Source organism: Rattus rattus, chromosome 7 (genome assembly GCF_011064425.1).
Source record: "Rattus rattus isolate New Zealand chromosome 7, Rrattus_CSIRO_v1, whole genome shotgun sequence".
NCBI lineage: Eukaryota > Metazoa > Chordata > Mammalia > Rodentia > Muridae > Rattus > Rattus rattus.
In genome coordinates this window covers 64,941,632-64,959,020 of record NC_046160.1, presented here as the reverse complement: position 1 = coordinate 64,959,020, position 17,389 = coordinate 64,941,632, and the positions used below count along the sequence as shown (strand labels likewise).

Here is a 17,389-nt window from a genome sequence, read left to right as displayed (position 1 = left end):
GTTTTTATTGTGGACATTTGGGAGTCAAAAGACTTCTTATCAGGGTGGTGCTAATGGAGTCAAGAGGTGTGCAGTCTTCTGAGTTGTACTCCGGCTAGTCTACCTGCAGTGCATGAGAGTTCTCTGTTTCCCAGAGGCCCCACCCCACCTCCACCCCCTCGACCAATCAATCAAACAACCCTTAACTGTTGTTTGTAACAGCAAACACAAAATAGATTTTGTGTTTTAATTTGCCCTTTTCTGATTACCAATGTAATAATGCATTTGAGTGTGATCTTTTTGCATTTCTGAATCATTTGTATTTCTTATGCTGTGAAAGTCTGTGTGTTTCTTTGTTTTCTTGGCTGCAACGGTCCAATAGATCTTCATATTTTCAGTAGAATCTTCTGTTGCCTTTTATGTGTTAAAAACACCCATTCCTAGTTTTTGGCTTATATTTCACTTTATTTTATTGTTTGAACAGGCATTCTGAATTTTAATACATTCAAATTCATTAGTTTTTTCCCGTGGGGTCCTTCTTTGATTTCTTATTTACTCTCCATGTTGTAAAGATATTCTTCATTTTCTTTAAAACAGTTTTATGGCTTTGGGTTTCATATTAAATCCATAAGTATGGTGTGGCTTAATAAGCGATTTCCCTTCGTTTAATATGGGCATCCTATTTTACCAGCTTCATTTATTATGAACCCTTTCAATGCCAGCTGCAACATCTGATGTCCCTTATACCAGGAGGTATTCATGTATTCATGTTCTCTTATACGTCTGTCTTCTATTAGGTATGTGTGGCTAGTACCACATTTTTCTCTGTGATCCATTTTGTGTTGTGATAATTACTATATTAAAAAAAAAAAAGTCCTGGTATCTGCTATTGGGTCCCACAGCTTAGCTCTTCATCAATTTACTGGGTCACGATCTTTTTCGTTCTTCCTTTTTGTCCAGGGTTGAACTAGGTCCTTTCAAGACAAGTGCTGTGCCATGGAGTGAAGGCCCCAGACCTCTGAATATTCTTGGTCCTTGGTGCCACACGTAAACGCTAGGATCAGGTTGTCAGGTTCAATAAGACCCACAGAACCCTATTCATATTTTGTTTGGACCTGCACGCGTTATTACATCTTCACTGTCAACAGCCTCATGCCCTCATTTCCTTCCTGAATCAACTTAGAGTTCATGTGCTCATGTGTAATAACTTCCTTGCAAACACCGAACTCCCTTGTCCCTCTGGCTCTCCTGTATTCTGCTAACAAACACGCTAGCTCTGTGCCTGTCCCCAGGCAGCTAAAATTGCTGAAGAAGCTAGGTTTGCATATAGCTCAATGCTCAGTGCTTTCTCAGCACAAAAGTTGCCAAGGTGGTGATGGGGAGAGTGGGGGGGGGCAAAATTAGCCATACTGTGTGTTAACATGACAAGTTCACAACCACAAATTGAAAATGGTCAGGACTGTTAGCCGTTCTGTTACACAGATGTTCTCCAAAGTTGCCACTACCCTATCTTTCCTCCAAGGTCTCCTCCCCTCCCATCTGTTCCTGATTTCCCAAAGCTCTTCTCTCAGGGGAGCACAGCAAGGGGCTGCCACTCCCCAATTATCCTGTCTCTGACTGCTGCACACAGTGTCTGTGCTCCTGTTGCCGCTCCCTGGTGAGTGGATTCACCATGGCTGTCCAAGACCAGCCCTTCCTCTTGTGTCTTGTTTCCTGTCGCCTCACATTTCCCCGAGATGCCTCCTTTCCATTTCCCGCTCCTCTATATCATCACCTCTCCACTCCCAACTTTCCCATCAGCACAAAAACAGCAGTGTTTTGCAAGTAACAACCCAACCTCCTTAGGCTCTCTTCCAAGTGTCAGCAGACGCAGGATGCTGCAGGGGTTATGACCATAAACTTAGATGCAGCCCCCTCAGGTTCGGCATTTCTGGACAGCCGCTCTTCCCTGGCCTTTGTTTGTTTGTTTGTCTGTCTGTTTATTCATTTTACATCCCTGTTGAAGTCCCCCTTCCTCTTCTCCTCCCAGTCCCATTCTTCCACCCCTTCCCCCATTCCTCCCTCCTCTTCTCCTCAGAGATGGGGGAGTTCTTCCCATTCCCCCCAAGGGTACCAACCTACCCGGCACATCAAGTTGCATTAGGACAACGTGCATACTCTCCTACGGAGGTCAAACAAGGCTGCCCAGCTAGGCAAAGGGGATCCAAAGGCAGGCCACAGAGTCTGAGTCAGAGACAGTCCCCTTAGCCCCTGCCCCCCTGCACCAATTGTTACGAGACCCACAAAGATGCACATCTGCTACATAAGTGTAGGGGTTCTAGGACCTGACCACGCATACTTTTTAGTTGGTGGTTCAGTCTCTGTGAGCTCCAAGGGCCCACATTGTTGGCTTTGTCGGTCTTCTTGAGGAGACTTCTCTGTTGGGGTAGAATTCTGGGTTTTACATCCAGACAAACCAGACCAGGTCAACGTGGTACCATGTGGAAAGGTTTAATGAAAGGACAAGACAAGGGAGAGTAGAGAAGAGTAGAGAAGGAGAGGAGGCCATGAACACGTGGAGGGAAGTAGGGAGGGGAATGGGGAGAGAAGGGACAAAGGGGGAAGAGAGAGAGAGAGAGAGAGAGAGAGAGAGAGAGAGAGAGAGAGAGAGAGAGAGAGAGAGAACAAGAGCAAGAAGCAAGAGAGTGAGGAGGGGGCAAGCAGCCCCTTTTATAGTGCCAGGCACACCTGAATGTTGCTAGGTAGCTGGAGGTGGAGCTTAGACAGAATGCTAACACCCTCTGACTCCCTCAATCCTTCCTACAACTCTTCCACAAGACTCTCTGGGCTCTGCTTAGTGTGTGGCTGTGCATCTCTGCATCTGTTTCCATCGGCTGCTGGATGGAGCCTCTCTGACGACAGTTACGTTAGGTTCTTGCCTGCGAACATAGCAGAGTGTCATTAATACTGTCAGGGGTTGGCTCCCCGTCCCCATGGGATGGGTCTCATGTTGGGCTAGCCATTGTTTGGCCATTCCCTCGATCTCTGCTCCGTCTTTATCCCTGCATATCTTGTAGGCAGGACACATTTTGGGTCAAGGGTTCTGTGGGTGGGCTGGTGCTGGCCAGACACTCTTACTGTCTTTGGACCAGCTTTGCTGCCCTGCACAGTAGCCACTAGTCACATGCGGCCATTAACATTTAAGTTAATACTGACTAACATTAACTGAAATTGCACATTTGTTTCTTCACTTGGAAAAGTTAGTATGGCCAGCTAAACTGGCCCTTCATCCAGACGACAGTTCTCTTGGACTCTAGTTGCAGGGAATACCTTGAATTATACCACACCCCCATCTTAACAGCGCAGCAAGTGTCACCCTGTGGTATATTTTGTGTTTGCCAATTTGGCTACTGTCTCCCCTCCCCCAAACTGACCCCCACCCTAGTTTTTCAAGACAGGGTCTCTCTGTGTAACTCTGACTATCCTAAAACAAGCACACACTCTGGGGGATCAGCCTCTGCCTTACTTACCATCGATCCCCAAGTTCTAGAACACTGTCTGAAGCTGCTAAGTTCAATGATATTAATTCAGTGAGGGCTGAGTGAACGTGAAAAGGCTTTGGGCTAAGGTGAGAGATGTTTACCTAGATGTATGTGCTAATTTCTCATTTTTGATTGTTGTTAAGTATTGCCTGTGACATATTGATAGACAGTGTGAGATACATTGATCAGTACTATATTGGGATTGGTAGAGCTCAGAAAAAAGTCACTATTCTGGCACTGGGAGACTGGGGTTTGTCGTTTTGCTTGTCTGGCTGTAACAGAAACTTGCTGTGAAGCTCAGGGTGGTTTTGAACTCACAATCCCCTTGCCTCAGTCTCCAGTGTGCTGTATCTTCTAGTTCTTCATATGCCACGTCAACTGTGGGATACTGCAAATTGAGACATGATTAGACTGTTCGAAGGTTTAAAATCTAGAGAACACACATGGAGAGTTATTTGACAGTCACAGACCACATGTGGGTTTATTTACTGATGCGGGCTGCCTTCCGTCTTTCAGAATGTTCCTTGCTCTACTGCTTAGGATAGCAGACAGATGGAGGCACCTTACATGTGTGTCAGCATTGGGATGGATACATGAGAGTTGAGTTGTACAACAGAGCATTGTGAAACAGCGAGGAGACAAAACCTATGAGATTGATGTAGACTGGATCTTAAAAACCTAACAGCCAGTTGAAAAGAAATAGCAAATGAATAAACATTTTTATGTAAATGTGACATAAACATTTATATGGAAAACCACTTTTTCTTGGCTTTTTGAAACAGTAGTTTCATCTCATGTAGTTTATGTTGGCATTGAAATCTTGGTGTAGCTAAGGCTGGTCTTAAACTCCTGATTCTCCAACCTTAGTCACCTGAGCACTAGGATTATAGGTATATGATTTAAAAATTTTTTAAAGTAATATCGATGTCCTATTTATGAATAAAATTTTAAGAAGAATGCCATCTAAATGGGTACCTCTAGTGGAAGAGGACAGGAATGATACCATGGGTTAGATTTCAGTGGCATTTAACAATGCTTTATTTACTTAAAGGAAGTTTGAGTTCCACAGGACACTATGCTAACATTTAAAAAGTTAAAATTTTGTTGTTACTTTTTGGGGATTGCTGTATTTTAAACCTGCCTGATAACGACCAAAGGTAATTAATGTGTCTACAGCAAGCGGTGACATATCACATGTATCCCATAGTATTTCTTGAGAAATAATGTTTGTGCTATTGTGATGCTTAGGGTTCCAGCGAGATGGGATCAGGCAGGAGCCCTGGTCCCCAGGAACTGGCCCGCTTTCTTAGTCGATATAACGATGCTCTTTTATATTAAGTCTGGGAAGGAAACACAGAACAATCAATTACAACGAGGCATAGAATAAAGTCCTAGAGTGCAGAGCTCAGAGATCCTGGAGGAGAGGCAACTGGCAGAGGGGTAGCCTGCAGGGTGGAGTTAACAAACGGACAGAAGTGCATTTCTTACATGTTTGTGCATGCCTATGGGGGTTGGGGAAGGGATGACAGTCATATGTGCCATAGCATGCCTGTGGAGGCCAAGGGTCATTTTGTGGAGTCCTCTCTCTCCTACCACCTTTATGTGTGTTCTGGGGCTTGAATTCAGGTCATTAAGCTCTCACGGCAAGCATCCTTACTTAGTCTCTGTACCATCTTGCCAGTCCAGACTTGATGATTCTTAGTGACATATCTACAAATATGTACACCAGCCATTTGGCGTGTAGGGAGCCTTTGACAGCTGTGGGCGTATCACACACAGTGATAGGGTTGGCTGCATTGCTTTGGATGTGAGGCTGCTTGTGATGCAGTAAACTGGAATCGGAAGTCAGGAGCTCAGCTGGCCACAGTCCAGCAGTTGGAAGATGGGTTTTGAAGTGAGCTTCTGGTGGTAGAAGTGGAGAAAGGGCAGAGTTAATATTTTCTGCAGGGTGGACATTATTGCCAGACTTTTTGGAGCACAGAGAGAGCAGGCATCTGTCTGAAGATCTCGTAGCTATCAAGAACCAGGACTCAGAACCAAATCTGGTTTCCCAGACTTTGAAAGTGTAGCTGAGTGCCCACTTCTTATTCCCGTATACTGTGCACATCACAATCAGACCTGTATTCAAAATCAAGCTAACTACATCCCTGTGAAGCCCCTGCCACTGTCAATGGCTCCCTGTACCTGCTGCCTAAAGTTTCATCAGTCTTGAGAAGTGGATGAGAGGGCTTGGGGAGCGATCGGATGCAGACGATGAAAGAGGGAAAGGCTGTTCGAACAATGAGGTTTTGATTGCCAGGCAAGTGCTAGATGGAAACGAGGAATTTGCAAGGGTCAGCTGCTTTGGTGGAGGAGAAAATGAGTTCAGTGTGGAGGGTGGAGAGTTTGAGCTGATGGTGGGCCATTCTGGGACAGATGGCTACGAGACTGTTGGAGGGCCAGTGGTTTAAGCTTTCAGGCCTCGTGTGTTGAAAGTCATCAGCCCAGAGTCGGAATTACATTCTGAAGACAGAAGTTTCCAGAGAGAAATGAGTGGAAATACAGAGAAGAGCTGAGCGTCAGGAAGAAGAGGCTCATACTTAGAGCTTTCCATGCGGGGAAATGTAAGTGCCAAAGAAAGTAACAGGAGTGACCAGAGGAGGAAAACAAAGCTGGGAAGACTCATTTGGTTATTATTATTTTCTGCCCTCCCCTCCCCCCGACAACTGCTTGGCAAAGGGAGTTGTAAGGTGTGTGAGCTATTTCCACACTACCCTGACCAAAGAAACCTGACAGAAACGACTGGAGCGAGGGGAGATGGATTTGGTCTCACCAGTTCACAGGGCTCAGCCATTAGTCTCTTCGCCCTACACGCTTGGGTAGACTACGTGTGTAGAGAGAGCGTATGGTAGATGACAGCTGTCCACCCCAGGAGCCAGAGGGAGATTCCTTCAAAGGTTCACCACAGCAACCCACTTCTGCCAGCTAGACACCACCCCCTAAAGTTTCCACAGCATCTAGGACAGCAGCACTGGTTGGGGAACAAATGTTTAAACACATGGTCCCTTCATTTTTATTTCAAGGTAATATTCCTCTACGCTGCCTTCACAGCCACTTAAAGTTTAAACTGGTTGGTTGTAGTGGCCTATTATTTCCCACAGAAACTGAACTCTGATGAAGAAGAGATCTAGAGTGCCTACTATGGTGGCACATGTGACCAAGCAGCAACAGTATAGGGGAGATCAGTGTGGCCCCTGAGCAAGGACGCCACACTGAAGTGTGGCATTATTCTGAAGTGTTCCACTAGCTTTGGTCCATACTTAGCTGCATAACACATGTTAAAGGGAGCACAACCCTTCCTCAAACCGCCAAACTTGAGGAGGCGGCGGCACAGATCTCAAGAGATAGCATATCCTACATAGCAGTGTCCAGACAAACTCTGTGTCATCTTGGTGGTTGCCTCCGTTGCCTGATGTGGGTTGTAGCTGGGTTTCTGGCTTGAAATTGCCAGAAACTGCTTTTCTAGGACAAAAGATGTTTCTCTGGAACAGATACAATGATGCTCTTTGTTTTCTGAGCACCCACCAGAGTTCTAGGTATGGCTCCTCCCTGCTGGCTGGGACTGGCTACTCCAGCTGCGTGATAGTGTGCACAGTGGTAGGTGCTCAGAATGGCGTACTTAGCAAAGGTAGAGATAGTGGTGTCTAGTAAGACTAGAGCCATCTAATAAGACGAGAACCATCACCCTTCCAAGACAGGGCAGAGCACACACGTACCCTGATATGCATGGAGGTAAGAGGACAACCTCCATGAGTGTATTCTTCCTTTCTGTTGGGGGGTCTGGAGACCAAGTCATGGCTGTGAGGCTCCTGTGACAAGTGCTGTCATCTTGTAACCTCTTGCTGACCCCCATCGTACTGTGCTTTACATTTCCCTGACTGTTGAAGACAGTGATTTTTTTTCCATATAATTATTGGCCATTTTTATGTCTTCTTATCTGTAAAAGAAATCTGAGCTGGCCTATAACAGAGCGCACACACTTATGTTTGTTCTAGCACTATTTGCCATCACAAAATTCATCACAGAAAAAGCAGCCTAGGTGTCTGCCCATCAGCAGAGTAATGGAGAAAGGAAACAGAGCATAGATACGTAGTGGAGTATTATGAAGTCATGAAGAAGGACAAATCATTCCTAGGAAAATGAATGGAACCAGACAAGCACCATATTCAGTAAGAACGTTGTGTTCTTACTTCCCACCTTCATGCCTTCTCTCATATGTAGAACCTAACAGAACGACAGCATGAAAGTTTACAAATCATAGTCAGGGATGGGAAGGAGATGGGGTGGGGTGGGTGGGAAGAAGGGGGTTATTCAGTTGTCTCATCGTCACACATCAAAGTCATCTCTGGCTGACACTGTCATATCCATCGCTTTTCACAGAGCCTCGCGCTGTATTTGTCTTTCTGTTCTGTGACACGATGCCCAATAAAAGCAGCTTTGGCCAAGAGGGGCTCCATTTGTCATGGAGGAGGCGACTGGATGGGGGCAGCCGACCCCACCATGTCCATGGGTAAAGGCTGATCTCAGGTCCTCTTCTCCTTCTTGCTTAGCCCCCACCTCCCCAGTGTGGAACTGCGATACCACACTCAGGATGGAACCTCTCCCTCAGACACCCCTCGTGTTCTGAGAATAATGTCACCTTGTGCTATCACCATGGCACTGCTGTGGCAGGCTCACCTATCCTCAGAGCCTGTTGGGGTCCTGGGCTCTCGGTACCTCCACATTTCCTTTGGTGCTGAATTCCTTTTGGTGCCACTAAAATAATCAACATGAAGCAGAAACCCAAACGAGGAGACTTGTGTGTTACTGGCATCATATTGAATTACTGCTTAATAGTATTGAGGCTCTTTTGTTAATCCTTTTTATGGTGTGTGTGTGTGTGTGTGTGTGTGTGTGTGTGTGTGTGTGTGCTGTGAAGAACATTTGGAGGTCGGAGGACAAGTTGCAGGTGTCAGTTCTTCTTTTCCCCCTGGAGACCAGACCAGGCAGTCAGGTTTGGCAGCAAGCGCCTTTTCCCACTAAGCCATTCATTGGCCCCAGAATTCTAATTTTAGTTTTACTTTTTTTTTTTAATTTTACTTTTAGTTGAGTAGTTCTCCATTATATAGGTTTTCTCTGCTTCTCCATAGGGTCTTGCACATCTATGGTTAACTTATTCTGGACTATCCTTATTGGTACCAACATACTTTTATCTCTATTGACAGTCTGTCCTCTAATCTCTAATCCTCTAATGAATTACATCAATCAGTTTTCTAAAACAAACCAATTGGACTCCTAACTCCACCAATGAGCTTGGATCTTGCTGTTTCAGAGCCAGATAGCGAGCAACCCCCCCGGGATCTTGCCTGCCTCCACCTCCCCAGCATTAGGGCCATGGGTGGTGCTGTTTACACGGGTACAGTCATCTAAACGGAGGTCTGCACGCTCGTGTGCCAAGCGCTTTACCTACTGAAAGATAGGCCAGTCCCTTCTTCTACTCTTCCCCAGTCCCTGTTTTTGGTTATTTCTGGAAATTCATTAGGCCTTCACTTTCTAACCAGTCAGTACAGCATTATTCATGATAAATTTTAATTTTTCTTTTATCTGCATTTATTTTATACCAACCTTATTCTTTTTAAATAAACACAGCTTTAATGGAAACATTTAATCCATTTTACAGTTCCTCCTTTTATTTAGTCTGCCTATGTGTGTGCGTCATGCTATTACACATGTGTAGAGGTCAGGGGACAGTTTGCAGGAAACAGTTCTCTCCTGGGGTTAGAATTCAGGTTGTCAGGCTTGGTCTCCAGTGTCTACCCACTCAGTCGTCTCAGGGGCTCCCAAATTCAAGTTTTTGTTTCTTCCGGGATAGTTTTCTTCCATGAAGCCTCTTCTTGTGGCTCTGAACAACTTGTTTCTCTTCAGAGAGGATTGGACCCTTGGGCCAAGGGGAGCTAAGGAACAGGTATTTGAGCTCGGAACGTGTCCTGCACGCTTACTTGCCTGAGTCTGTTCCTTTACTTAAACAGGCCACATCACTTGCCATGTATCTAGCCATAATTTAACACTCTTTGGGGGGGGGCAGTCGTCAACCCTGTGTGCTGTCCCACTGTTTGGCCTGGGCATTCCTGCCGACTCCATCACAGACTGGTACAAACTGCTTATGTAAAGCCTATGGGGCGATTTGCAAATGTGTACACCCTTGATGGCATGGGCAGCTCCATGGGTCTCTTGACTTGTTGACTTCTTTCTCTGGGGTTTTCTGTGTTGAGGGGATAACAATCCATTCTCACACATTACTTCAGGTCTCTCAGGAAGAGGAAGGAAGCACAAGTCTTCCTCCTTCCCACATGCAGCATCGTTCTTCTCTTTATATTACAGATGTGTGTTGTGTGTCGTTTCTTCCTTGTGGATTAATCTCACTAGATGTTGATTGGCTTTATTATTATTTGGTTTGAAACATGCACAGGCATACATTTCCTACCTTCCTTCATGCACTTCTTCTCCAGTGGCTTTCCATGAGCAGGAGTAACAAATGAGGAGCAGGCACTGGGCTCTGCCCCGAGAACTCCATTCCTCTCTGTGTGACCAGGACTGCATGCTGACAGGCTCCCAAGGAGAAACTGACCAGGGCCACAGAGGGCATCCAAGATTTTTCAACACAAACAACCAAATCTTCTCAGATCAAAGGGTTTGGTTTTCTTTTAAAAAATTGTTGTAGAAGGTATTGCCATAGAATGATTCCAACTTGATTTGGGATTATGCATCTTTCACCTTTATGCAAATCTCACCTTTTATAACAAACAATAACAACAAATCAACAAGAAGAAGGCCAATAGAAAGCCAGTTCAAAGACTCCAACAGCTGCCCTCAACATTTGTTACCCGTGGAGCAGGATCAGCATCCTGAGGTCCTCTCCAATGGAAGCTGAGTGTGCTGTGCCTGGGGACTGCCTACCTGTGTTCTTGGACACCACACAAGCTGTAATCCATCCTCCACCAGCATCTTTCTGTATCTGCCAGTGGTTTTACTACAGGCATGATACATGGTCCATGGTACTCAGAGCTGAATCTTGGTCCCAGAGATGTTGCTAAGAGGTGTGATAAAGGACCCGTAAGTCACCAATACAAACATCTTACAGCTAGAGCTTGGCCGACTCTGGATGGCTACATGCAATGTTGGAGAAGAGCCCAGAAGAGTTACAGAAGATGCTTGCCACATTCCAGGCGGGGTCTCGCACCTGCAGAAAAATAGCTCACATCTGTCCTTGCTGTGGAGTAAACTGGTGATATTTCATATCTTCGCCACCTCCCTGTAAGAAAGAATCTTGCAATTCCAGCTGTTTTGTTCAAAAGATCAAACACCTCACTTTGTACCGTGGACTCTGAAAAAGTCTCTAAGACTTGGACGGAGACTGTCAGGCACCCGTTTTAGTTCCTGTAGACAGCTAGAGACTTTTCAGTAAGATTCCAAATGCTTTAAAAATAAATGAGATGATTGCATCATCTAAGTTCCCAGCCATCCTCTCATGGGTGCTAGAGCCCCTTACCTGCTATGACGCATTCTTCTCTGGGCTGTGCAGTTGGCTCAGGTGAGAGCTACAGGGCCAGAGCAGTGGTGATGCTGACTGCATCATCAGCATCTCCAGGCTCTTCTGCCTCCAGGGCCAACTCATGATGAACGTGGCAGGCTCAAACCTGAGAAATGAAACACTTGAAAGAATCCTAGAGTTGGTTAGGGAGAGAAGACAGTTCTTCTGTAATCGTTGGTTCAAGGGGTAATTTTCAGAGCTTCGAGAGGTAGATAAGTGACCTATGACAACAGACAAGCAAGCAGCCCCTGTCTAGGTTCCTTCTGTAAAGTAATGGGGTAGGCACTGTCTTCTACTTGCACTGGATGGTCTAATGCATTATTCCTCATTCTACAGCTACAGGCTTTGACGTGGCAGTGTGATGACACACACTGGCAGTGTCTCTGGACAGCCTGTGGAGAGTTTCATGCAAAAAACATGGCCTGCTCCTGCATCAGCCATCTCAGTGCCTCTGGCTCTGACCCACAGGTTCCTTTGGCCAACCTCAGCCTTGCTCACAGTGGGGAAGTCACCAGTACCCATAACCAAGAGTTCACCAGACTGCACTGCAGGCCTCCGCCATATAAACAGCTTCACAGCGCCATAGGTGACCTCCAGGGATTTGACATGAGACAGGTCCCTGTGAGGTCTGGCCTGTTGTTATGTTGTGATCCCTGGTTGCCTCGGGGACGAGAGATTCCTCACAGACACCAAGTGATGCTGTGTAAACCTGCTCCTTAATTTAAAACTTTTGTTTGAATAAAGATGCTGATAACCTGTAGCTGGGCAGAAGAGAGGTAGGTGGGGTTTCAGGTCCCGGACTTGGGGTCTGAGGAGAACCAAGAGGGAGAGAGGAGAAGACGCCATGGGGTAGGTGAGTCATGAAAACATGGCCGTGAGGGCTGGCCAATTGAAGTTAAGAGCTGCCCGGATGGAACATGGCAAGTTATAGCTCAGGGTTATTGATAGGGAAGTAGATTTTAATAGCTTAGAGGGTAGAGATCTGCCCAGGTCTGGTGCTTTAAAGGCTTGTAATAAATATAAAGGTTTTGTGTCATTTATCTGGGAACTGAATGATCAAAGGCAGGGTAGGGACCCCTGACTGAGATTAATTTACAACAGGTGACTCTGCTTAATAAACAAAAATATTTGAGCTGACAATGCTTTCCAAAGCAGATATCTAAGCCCTCCAGCGACTGAAGAATTGGTGGTTTGGTCAGGAATTTCAGGTGGTTCACTGAGAAGTTGAGTAGATCTTTAGCGTACAGAGTGCAAAGAGACCAATGACCAGAGTATTAGAGATATCCATGTTCTTTGGATTTGGTATCTGAGAAGCAGCCAGGTCTTCAGTACAAGAGGTAACAGTGGGAACACTCAAAATGACAAGGCCAGGGAGCGAGCATGCATGCAGGATGACTGGGTTGGCAGGATGCACCATGGTGGTGCCCACCTTAATGACCTTGTGATGGCTGAGGCATTTCATGAAGGCAGCTATGGAGTCAAGCCTTTGATCCTCTTCAGGCTTATCTGGTGGACCTGGGAAATGCTTGCCCTCATTAGCAGGTCAGCCTGTCTTGCCAAACCATCATCCCAAGGAGTGGGTCAGGTGTTTTCTGAGGGAGGCTTCTATGTTCCTAAAGACACAGTGTTCTGTTGAGTCATCTGAAACATCATTTCTCCAGATTAACAAACAGGGACAAAGGGGACATGTTGACTAAAAGATGTACCACCATTCAAGACTAGTCTCTATCACATAGAAGTTGATGGCATCTTTCTGAGCATGTGGAAGGATAAAGTGCTGGGTGCAAGAAGTGGACCATACTGACCCTACCCTCAGGGCATGAAGAAGAGCGTAGGCAGAGAGCAGCAGCATGGAACCATCGAGAATTGGACACTAGTGCGTAGACAATCATAAGCAGCAAGCAGCTCCACATTGAACGTTGAACTCATGCTGGGTCCTGTGTAACTGGGTCCTGAACACCTGACAGAGGTGATGAAGGAGTGGATACAGGACAGATACAGACAGACAGATGTAAGATCTGGGATCATGTGCACTGTGTACTCTGGGGGAGACACAGCAGCAACAACAGCAACCCAGAAACTCGGATAGCTTGTTTTATTTACCTGAGCAAGGAGGCAGGTTCACTGTAGACAGATGAACAAGGAGACAGGCTCAGCTGGTCTCAGGAGGAGGTCTCTGTAGGGGAGCAGTCTCAGGCTGAAGTTATCTAAGAGGAGACAGCTACGGCCAATAGTTTCTGCATATACTGTCACATTCACACGCTGACCAGAGGGAGGCTTTGCCTGAGCCTGACTCAGGGAAAGTCTTTGCCGTTCCCATGGGTCTGAGGCTTTGGGGTCTTGGACAAGGATGTGTCCATGCCAACAGTACATTTCCCACAAACTCAGGGACTACTTGAATGCTAGCTAGAGTGCCGTCACTGAGCCGCATCCCAAGGCTTCTCTGGATTTTCCTTTTTTATTTTTTTTAAATATTATTATTATCATTATTACTATTATTATCTTAATTTTAAGACAGGTTTTCTCTGCGTAGCTCTGGTTGATCTGGAACCCACACTGTAAACCAGAGACTGACCTCAGACTCAAAGACCCGCCTGCCTCTGCCTCCTAAGTACTGGGATTAGAGGTGTGAGCTACCACCTCCTGGCCTGGATTTTCCTTTTTAAATTAACAGTATTTATTGTACATGAAGTGGCTACCATTATGACATTTCCATACATATGTTAAGCATCTTCTTCATATTCACCCCAGTTACCCTGTCTTGTCTCCTTCTACCTCACTGATCTTTCCTCTTCTGAACCAGTCTGGTTCTCACACTCATGTCTTTGTTGTTGTTGCTTAGTGACCTCCCAATGAGTCTCATTAGACTTCTTTACAGGAGCATGGGTGAGGGTTATTTGAAGGAGCACAGGTACTAACCAGTGGCTAGCCCACTGATGTAGACACACGCCCGCCTCCAGCAAGCACTCATTGTCCATAGATACCCAGGAAGAGGTAGAGCTTTGTGAAACTCCCCACTTCACAAAGGAGTGTTGATTGGCCCAATCTTAGTCAGGTCTTGTTCAGGAAATCACAGCTGCTGTGAGTTCCTGAGAGCAATGGTCATAGCTTCAGCTGACAACTGAACACAACCCAGAGTCACATGGGGAGAGGGAAACTCCACTAAGGAACTGCCTAGATCAGGTGGCCTTTGGCCATGTGTGGGGGGGGTATTTTCTTAATTGCTAACTGATGTAGAATGGCACTGTGGGAAGTGCCACCACTAATCAGGCAGGTGTGGGCTATATAAGAAAGCTGAGCAAGTCAGGAGAAGCGAGCCAGTAAGCATCGTTCCTCTATGGTCTCTGCTTGAGTTGCTGACTCCAGATTCCGCCTTGAGTTCCTGCTTTGACTCCCCTTGAATTGAGGGCCTTGATGACCTGTAAGTGAAACACCCCCTCCCCCACACCGATTTGGCCAGTGTTTTGTCACAGTAACGATAGTAGACTAGGACATGCCTGAGAGAGAGTTCTACAGCACTCCACCTCTTCCTTTAGCTCTTCAGTTCTTACTACATTCATTTGCTGTGTGTGTGTACACGTGTCTGTGTGCCACGGTACATATGTGGAGGTCAGGATGCACCTTGCAAGAATCAGCTATTGGTGCCTTCTTCTGATTTATTTTTGTTGGTCTTGTTGGAATGTTCCAATGTTCTCACCTTGACTTAAAGCACAGATACTGTCCTCTCCCTGATCTGTCCCATCGGTGAGGCTCTCCACAGTGCTTTATTGGAGTGTTTTCATCTCCAGCGTCTCAGTTTGGCTTTTCCTCAGCATTTCCCTGTATCGAGTTCCTCTCTTATCTCTCATACTGATTTCCTTTTTTTCATTGATCTCTCTTTCTCTCTGTGATGTGTTCTTTTTTATTTCTTTGAACATCTTTGTAAGCATTCTTTGAGGTATTTGGGATTTTGTCTAGTCTTACTGAAGGCCATTATTGTGAGATTAGTAATTTTGGAGGAGCTATGTCATTTTAGCTTCTCATGATTCTTCGCTAGGTTGAAATTTATGGATCTGGTGTTATTTGGTTGTTTGAATTTTTAAAAACCAGTTTTAGTGTTTATGATGTGTGTTTTAGTGTGTGTGCGTTCCCCAAATGTAAGTATGTGTATCACACACATGCCTGGTTCCCTCATAGGTCAGAAGAGGGATGTGGAACCCATGAAACTGTAGTTATGGATGGTTTTAAACACTGTGTGGGTGCTGGGAACTGAACTTAGTCTCTCTGGTAGCACAATAAGATTTCCTAACCACTGACCTACCCTTCCTACGTCTCAACTGTACTCTTTCTGTTGAAGGATTTGCAATGTTCAGGTAGGGTAGGATGCTGTGGAGTTGAGTGTACAGTTCAGAGGTTCTGTCTTCAGTGCAGAAGATCAGGGTGTCTATTGTTGCCTTTGTATTACTCCCAGAATAGAGTAGTGCCCGTTAGAGCAACACCGCTGCTAAATATGCCACTCTGCAACTGTCGCACTTCCCACTAACAACAGCGTCACCTTTGACTCTGGTAACCATAGGAGGACAAAGGTTGTGTGATGTATATTCTTGGACCTTAGTCCCTAAAATTAGGCATGGGCAGGAGACAGGTGGGATCACTATTAGATAAACTTTGAGAAAAGGTAAAAGAAAGTAACTGGAAAGCTGACATACTGTTAGTGTGCATAGATTTTAGGGAGTGCTAAGGCTATGGAAGGTTGTCATTATCAAATATAAAGAGGAGGAACAAGAAAGGTGGAAAAAGGGAAACAGATAGGAAGGAGAGGGAAAGTATATGGCCTGGGCATTGAAAAACTAATAGGAGATGTCTAATCCTACCCTGTGTGGAGGAAGATCTAGAGTAATCCTAAAACCTAATTGAGCAATAGTCAAACGAAGAAAAACCACTGTGAAGTAGATATATAAGAGCAGAAACAATAATTGGAAACAGACTTCTACGAGTTGAGCTGCAACCTTTGTGGCAAGCTGGTTTGCAGGATGAGCTCAGCTGATGAAGAGCTGCAGGCAGTGGAGGAGGTAACCGCCTCCCTGGGATGGAGCTTGGAGCAGCTGGATCCCAGGATGAGCTGGTAGGTGGTGGAGGATGAAGTTGTGGTTTGCCCTATGATTCTAGACAACAAATGCCTAAATCTTCTTTAGCAGAGCACATGGAATTTAATAGTAAGTGGGTCACGTACAATAAGAAAAGAGTGAAATGGACAAGAATGTGAAGACTTATTTGATTAGATAAGGATTAACAATCCCAGATAAGTAAATGAGCTAGAACACCATTCAGAAAACATGGTGATAATCGTAAATCAAATAATTGGGTTATGTATTTCTTGTGCCCGTTGAAGGTCTGCTGATGAAACATGGTCTGTTTGTGACCTCACTCTGTGTTCTCACTCTGTGTCTTCACTCTGTGTCCTCACTCATCATACTCTTGATGACTTTGCCATTGGGGAGACAAAGTGGTCTGGTTCTCAAGTCATTGAAAATGACATTGATCTTTGTAGACTTGATTGCTTAAGTCAGTCAAAGCAATATCTGAAAAAGTCCAAAATCTTACCCAGAGATCCTGGCAGAAGTGAGAGATTATAAAAGAAGACACCAGTCGTACAGACCTAAGAGTGTTCACATAGGCAAGAAGTCACACCCTGAGAGAACTCAGGATGTGATGAAAGCACACAGGGAAGAACTCAGAAGCTCTGGGCAAGAAGGAGCAGAAGGCAGAGGACGGTACTGAAGAGAGTCAAGAAAGGGAAGCAGCCTCAGTAGATTTACGACAGTCCCATGGAAGGCATGGATGCTGAGAACCCACGACATTGACATGGAATGATTTGGAGTAGGCGCTCATGTCAATGAAAAAGATTTAAGGATAAAAGCTCAGTCACGATGAAGGAAAGAGAAGAATCAGGAAGGACATCATGTGCATAAAAGAAGAATGCAAAAAATATAAATGAGGCCTTTATGGATGTGTTCATCGTGAATGCTATGGCAATGTAATAATATACTGATATTATAATCCGGGAAAAGGAGAATGTGGTTATTATGATCACGAATGCTCATTGTTTTTAATAAATACTTATACCCTAAACCATGAGTCGCAATTATACTCCACAATTTGTTTTCCTTGTATTTTTATAACTGCTTCTTATTTCTAAACAAAAAACTTTAAAACAAAATTTAAAAATTAGTAACAAATTAGCTGTAAAAGAAATAAGGGTAAAGTTGGGATGAACACCTTCAACAACGTAGCTGGATAC

General features: G+C 45.2%; 1 pseudogene; it reads left to right on the top strand.

The window, feature by feature from the left end:
• Positions 1-16,121: 16,121 nt before the first annotated feature.
• On the top strand, positions 16,122-17,156 carry LOC116906080 (annotated as a pseudogene).
• The last annotated feature ends 233 nt before the right edge of the window (positions 17,157-17,389 follow it).